Source organism: Lepus europaeus, chromosome 13, assembly GCF_033115175.1.
Source record: "Lepus europaeus isolate LE1 chromosome 13, mLepTim1.pri, whole genome shotgun sequence".
Taxonomy (NCBI): Eukaryota; Metazoa; Chordata; class Mammalia; order Lagomorpha; family Leporidae; genus Lepus; species Lepus europaeus.
The window spans coordinates 62,044,785-62,052,060 of NC_084839.1; the positions used below are offsets into that span (position 1 = coordinate 62,044,785).

The window sequence follows — 7,276 nt, forward strand, 5'->3', positions numbered from 1 at the left end:
GAAAATTCGTTTTGTTGTATTCATTAAAAGTTATCACTAGTTCTTTAATGATTACAAAGTGAAGATTAGATTCAGAATCCTTTTTAGTTCATTCTATATAAATATTTATATAATTCTCTCATTACTGATTATTATCTAATTATTCTCAGATGATTTTATTTTTTAGAGCCCTTTTAGATTCAATGCAAAATTGAGGGGAAAATGCAGAGAATCCCCATATACCTACTGCTTCCATGCATGCAATAGCCTTTTCCATTATCAGCATCCCTCACATTTGTTGAAACTGATAGACTTACATTGACACATCATTATTACTCAAAGTCCATAGTTTACATCAGGGTTCCCTCTCAGTGGTGTACATTCTGTGGATTTGGACAAATAGATAGTGACATGCAGTATGCTACAGAGTAGTTACCCTTCCCTAAACAAACCTCTGAGCACTACTGTTTGTCTCCCCTCAACACACACTGATCCCTAACCCATTGCAGCCACTTATCTTTTCAGTGTCATCATGTTTTTGCCTTTCCCAGAATATCACGTTGTTGGACTCATATAGTATGTAACTTTTCCAAATTGGTTTCTTCCACTTGGTAACATGCACCTACAATTCTTTTGATTATACAACCTAGATTTATTATCTTTAGATAACAATAGTTTAAAAGACAAAAGAGAGTCTCATAGGAATTTAAAAGAACTTCCACTTTGCTTATGGCCTTGTCTAAATACTGACAGAGTTTGTGGATTCAAAAGGCTTCCATAGCCTAGGCAGCTCATCTCAAGAGCCTCAGGTGGTCACTGATGTCATACATAAGAGTGTTAATTGTTAAATTAACAATAGGAGTCACTGTGCACTAACTCCCCATGCAGGACCTCTGTTCTCAATGAATTGTATTATGAGAGTTACCTGTGGTCCTTGTTCTCAAACATTTGCGTATGTGTGTGAAAGTTATTGAAATCTTTACTTAGTATAGAGTTAGTCTTCTGTGTGCAAAGTTAATTGAAAATGAATCTTAATAGATAATGGTACTAGGAAGAGGAGAGAGAGGAGGTGGGGTGGGAGTATGGATGGAATGGTAGGTATAGTGGGAAGAATCACTATATTCCTGAAGTTGTACATATAAAATTTGTATTCTTTAAAAAATAAATTAATTTTATAAAGGAACCATAAACTGAAATGAAAAAAGTCAATTATTTCTAGAGTAAATAATGAAGAAAACTGATCAGTGCTCAAGCAGCCAATATGTAGCACAATTAGTTAACCAGAGGGGCAAAAGTATCAGTGTATAGTATACATCATCTTCTATATAGCATTTTCCCAAGCATAAAGACAGATTAATTCAAACTAGCTGTGTCCCTACATGTCTTTTCATAGCTTGGAAAGTGAATTTTCCAATATTGGATATATTGTCTGGTTGTACCACAGTTTATTTATCTTTTTGCCTACCCAAGGACAATTATAAATAAAGCTGCTGCAAACATCCAAGTGCAGGTTTTTGTGTGGACATAAGTTTTCTCTTCTTTTGTCTGGGTATAGTGGACTTTATTGATGGTACATAATAAGGCATGGCTCCCTAAGACCTTCTCCTTCTCCAGGGGGTCTAGGATGGAAACTGTGAGGAGGGGAGATTCTCAGTGTGTTGGGGAATGAGTAGGGCAGAGACTTCTGTCTCTTTTCTGTGGTCCTCTTACTGGGGCTGGTGGTCCAGGGTTTCTTATTCCTTAGATTGTTACCATAGCTAAATTCGTTGTCATATCAGAAAATGAGCATGACAAAGTAATCGCTGAGGTCAATGCCAGCCCCAGCTTTGAAGGTGAAGGAGTGGGTTCCATAGTTAAAATCACAGGAGACAGCCTGGTCCTCAGTGTAGCTGAGGCTGCTCTTGTGGGGACCCTCTGATACCTGCCTCACCACCTTCTTGATGTCATCATATTTGGCAGCTTTCATCAGACAGACAGCAGGTCAGATCTATGACTGTCACAATGTGGGTGGGTGAGTACTCAAAAGGCCATATGTTTTAATTTCTCGTTAAACTCAGGAATGACCTTGCCCACAGCCTTGAAAGTAACAGTAGATGCAGGGATAATGATCTGAGCAGTCCAATGGCTGTCACATCACCATTTCCTGGAGGGGCTGCCCCTGGTCTTCTATTTGGAAATGATGGTATGGACAAAGAGTTATGAGTTCCTCCATGATGCCAAAGTTGTTATGGATGACCTTGGTCAGCAAGGCAAAGTGATTGGTGGTGCAAAAGGCATTGCTGATGATTGTGAGAGACTCATTGCCCTTCTTATGGTTCATGCCCATCACAAATATTGAGGCATCAACAGAAAGGGAAGAGATGATGACCCTCTTGGTTCTACCCTTCAAAAGTGAGCTACAGTCTTCTCCATAGCGGTGAAGACACTTGCAGATGCCACAACATATTCAGTACCAGCATCACTCAAATTGATGTTGGTGGGATCTTGCTCCTGGAAGATGGAGATGAGTTTCCCACTGGTTACCTTCTTCTTGTTCTCAGCCTTGAGTATGCCATTGAACTTGCTTTGAGTAGAATCATACCAGAGCATGCAGACCACGTAGTTGAGGTCAAAAAGTGATCGATAGTGACAACATCCAATTTGCCAGAGTTAAAAGCAGCCCTGTTGACTGGGCCCCCGGTATGGCCAAATCCATTTCCTCTGACCTTCACCATCGTGTCCTGGGGTTGTGCTGACACTGTATGAGAAGATGTGGCTCTCTGTCAAAGAGGGAGGAGCAGAGAGCCTGAATATAAGTTTCAACTCCTTTGGGTAAAGACCAAGGATGAGATGGTAAGGGTGTGTTTAGTTTTGTAAGAAACTGTCAGTCTTCCAAAGTGGCTGTCCTATTGCGTGCCGACCAATAGGAATGAGTGGTTCGTATGCTTGCCAGCAATTGGTGGTGTTGTGTTCCAGATTTTAGCCATTCTGACAGAAGGGTAGTAATAGGTGATTTTGGTTTTTATCTTCACTGAGATCCACGTTCAACTATTAATCTACATATTTCTAGGAATGGAGAAATCCTGTCTGATTCTGGTGCCCAGGACATATACTGGGAGGAAGTATTAGTGAATTGAGTCTAAATGTCTGTTAGAAAGGGATGAGGTTCCCTGCAGTGAAAGACAATATCCAATGTCTTTTTTCATTCCCATCTATGCCTTCCATCACACAACCACACAAAAGTGTAATGTGTACACTCACCAACATCTAGATATATAATCCTAATTTGTTTGACCCAAGATCATTATTGGAAAATTTCTTTATCTCTTACCCACCTTCTATATATACATTTAGTCTCAGTAAGGATTCTAAAAGGATTGACTTGGTAATATTTATATTATTCCAGAACTTAATTATTTGCTAATCTTTTACATATTTTTTGTTAATCTCAATCCTCTGGGGATGTCAGAGAGGCATCACAATTCCTGTTTGGTAGAAAACTACAGCCTGTAGCAGAATAACACCTTATCTTACATTTCATTTCTGGGGATTGATGGGACTGAAGTAGCAGCTCAGATGTCTGGACCCTTAGACATCTGTGCCTGTCACACTGCCTACCCTAGTGCAAAGGTAAGCACCTAGGAGAAAGAGGCATGCAAAACTCACATTAATGACATGGAAAATGGAAGAATTGAATAGCAAATACTGGTAACATGTTGGCTGTGCTTTTATTGGCAATACTTTCTAGATCACTGGCATGTTTCTTAATGAGATTGTTTTAGAAAATAAGAAATAAGAAAAATATAAAGAGAAAATATTTTAGCCCAGATGATATTCTGAGGGTTAATTTAAGATAGTCATCAACAAAGAGGAGATAGAAAGCAGAGGAGCACAGAGAACAGAGTGGCCTTGAGAGAGCCTGGGTTTATCTGTGACCACATCACTTCCTGTCTTCATGATCTTGAACAAGCACTTCATATCCCCATGTGTCAGACTGTTAACTTGCTTATCTTCCTCATCAGCTTCTGTCAGAATCAAATGACATCATGAACATGACTTGTAAAATTCTGTAGTGCTGGGCAAAGGTAGGGACTTGTAGAGCATTACACGTAGTAGGCACTTAATAAACATTTATTAAACTGAAAGTTATTTCAGCTGGAATTGATTACTGCTACACATGATGATTCCTAAGATTATATGCCAGTGATTATTGCTCTAATGGAAGTGACTAAGTGAATTAACCTGCTGCCAGAATTATGAATCCAAAACCATTTTGGAAAATCATTATTATTCTTCTGCCCTGTAATACCTGGGTATGGAACACAGGAACAAACATGTAAATTGTGGCCAACAGCTTGAGTGTTTTTGCTACTTGATAAAATTAGAGTACTTGAACAGAGTTTTGCCATTTGAAAGGCACATTACAAAAATCTACCAAGACGAGTTAAGTATGTGTCTCTGGCAAAGGAATTAAACAAATGTAGAGAGTGAGAAACATCAATGCAATGCTAGCTATTTTAGTGCTCTGTTATCATCCACATAGTCTTACTGTAGTACAAAAATTCCATAATTACAAATTCTAGATATATATCCTGCATAGTAAGCTTACTAAGTACTCATCACATACCTCCATTTAATATGTGTGTGTACAGTTATATGAGGTATTTCAAAAAGTTCTAGGAAAAAAGGACTTAAAAATAAGCTTAATTTGGTGCAAAAAATTTATAAATTCATGCACAGTTTTTTCTCAATATGCATTTTCCATGAACTTTTTTTTTTTTTAATTTTTGACAGGCAGAGTGGACAGTAGAGGGAGACAGAGAGAAAGGTCTTCCTTTTTGCCATTGGTTCACCCTCCAATGGCCGCCGCGGTAGGCGTGCTGCGGCCGGTGCACCGCGCTGTTCCGATGGCAGGAGCCAGGCGCTTATCCTGGTCTCCCATGGGGTGCAGGGCCCAAGCACTTGGGCCATCCTCCACTGCACTCCCTGGCCACAGCAGAGAGCTGGCCTGGAAGAGGGGCAACCGGGACAGGATTGGTGCCCCGACCGGGACTAGAACCCGCTGTGCTGGCGCCGCAAGGTGGAGGATTAGCCTGTTAAGCCACGGCGCCGGCCTTCCATGAACTTTTTGAAGGTCCTGCATAGATAGGTAGGTAGAACACAGGTATGTTAATGAGAAGCAACTACTACCGAAAATATTTTGTTAATCATATGGTTTCACCAGCTGTGAAACTCTCAACTCTGTCCAGAGAACTTCTCATCTGTAAAGAACTTCTGTGAGTACTGAATTGCTTTGTATTTAACCTCTGTGCAGTACTTTTCTACTTTGTTCTATTACCTTGGGAAGGAAAAGCAGGTACCACTCACTGCTACTGCTCACTCAGAAAAATCTTAGGGCCAATCTGACTTCCTGGAAAAATTTTTGGGTGCATCATACTCTGGCCATCTCTGGTTATAAAAAATAGCAAGCACTTTTAAAGCAAAGTTGACTTCTGGCTGGGATCACTTCTACACATTGGAGGGAATTCCTTTGATCTCTCCAGGCATATGGCTAATGGTATGTCTGACCTGGAAGTGCGTCTCTGTCACCCAGCCTGAGTTGGGTTGTTGAAGTCTCTGGAGGCAGCTTAGAAGGCATCCTAATGGGGTGGCGGTGGGGGTGGGGGAGAACAGCTCCTTAGGAAGTGGACATGGCCACCTGACTGAATGCACAAGCCTTGCTTTCTCTCTTTAAGCCAAAGACAGAGGTTTAGCAAAGTGGCTTTCAAATGATAATAGGCACAACAAAATGAGAAAAATAAAAGCAATGTTCCAATGTTTATGAAATAAAAGTAAAATTACCTAACATAAAACTTCACATTTTAGCTATTTTAAGTGTTCTGTTCAGGGTGCATTAAGGACATTTACTTTGTAGTGCAACCATCACCAACGCCTATTTCTCCAGAAATTTTTTAACACCAAAACTGACATTCTGCACCCATTAAACATCAACTGCCATTCTCCCCTCTTGTCAGCCTCGGGAAATCACCTTCTACTTTGTGTTTCTATGACTCTGACATCCCTGGAACCTCTACTAATTTGGAATTATACGAGGGGTCTGCAAACAGTTCATGGAAAACGCATATTGTGAGAAAACAAAGCATAGATTTCTAATTTTTTTTGCATTAAAATGCTGTTCTTTAAATTCCATTTTTACACAAATTATTTGAAGTCCCTTTGTATAGTGTTTGGGACTTTTATGACTGGCTTATTTCACTTATTTTAATTTATGTTGTTGCATATCAGAATTCTTTTCTAAGGTAGAATAATATTGCATCCTATGGCTATACCATATTTTTTTTAATCCACGGAACTATCAATGAATTGTTTCTATCTTTTGGGTGTTGTGAACAATACCAACATGGATACGGCAGTACGGTTAAGTTTTATAAAACTAAGCATGTTTAAAGATTGGTCCTTCCAGTTTCTCTTTGGTGTTGATCTGCCCTTTCCTGTACTAAACAATGCTGATAGCAGATGCTGTGGTCTGTTTGTGTCCCCTCCAGATTGATTTGTTGAAACCTAATCCCCAGTGGGATAGTATTAAGAGGCTTGGCTTTTAGAAGGTGAAGAGGTCAGGAAAGCAGAGCCCTCCTGAATGGGATTAGCTCTTCCATAAAAGAAGCCCTGGCGGCTTGTCTGCCCCTTACCTCTTGTAAGGGCTCGGCTACAAAGCATCCTCTATATGAGGAATAGGCCCTCTCCAGACACCAGCACTGCCAACACCTTGATCTTGCACTTCTCAGCCTCCCAAATTGTGTGAAACAAATTTCTGTTGTTTTTAATTTAAGGCCTTTTTGTTACAGCAGCCCAAGCAGAGTAAGATAGCGGATAATCAATCCTTCCTTACTTGGCAAAGTAAAATGTTGACAACCCTAAATTGATCTCTGTTTTTCAAAAAATTTATTTTCATCTGTGAAACACCAGAGTCTAGAAAATAGAAATTCTCCTAAAATGTGGTTGAGCACAAGAATTATCTGGAAAGCTTGGGAAAAATGCATTTTTTAGGAGCCCATACTAGACTGATTGAACCTGAATCTCCAGAGGTGAAGTTTAGGATGTGATGTTATCTTAAAGCTCCAGGAGTTAATCTGTCTTATGGCTAAATTGAAGAATCATTCATGGCTTTCCAGGACTACCCTACACATCAAGCATAGTACATCTGTTTGGCCAGTGGCTACGCCTTGGTCAGCACCAAACTTACCAGGTTTGACCCAGTCACAAACATGTCCACAACTACTAACAAGGAGATGCCTAGGTGGGACTGAGGCTGCAAAAG

General features: G+C 40.0%; 1 pseudogene; it reads right to left on the reverse strand.

Annotated features, from left to right (window-relative positions):
- Window positions 1–1,998: 1,998 nt before the first annotated feature.
- On the reverse strand, window positions 1,999–2,693 carry LOC133772180 (glyceraldehyde-3-phosphate dehydrogenase-like; annotated as a pseudogene).
- Window positions 2,694–7,276: the final 4,583 nt, after the last annotated feature.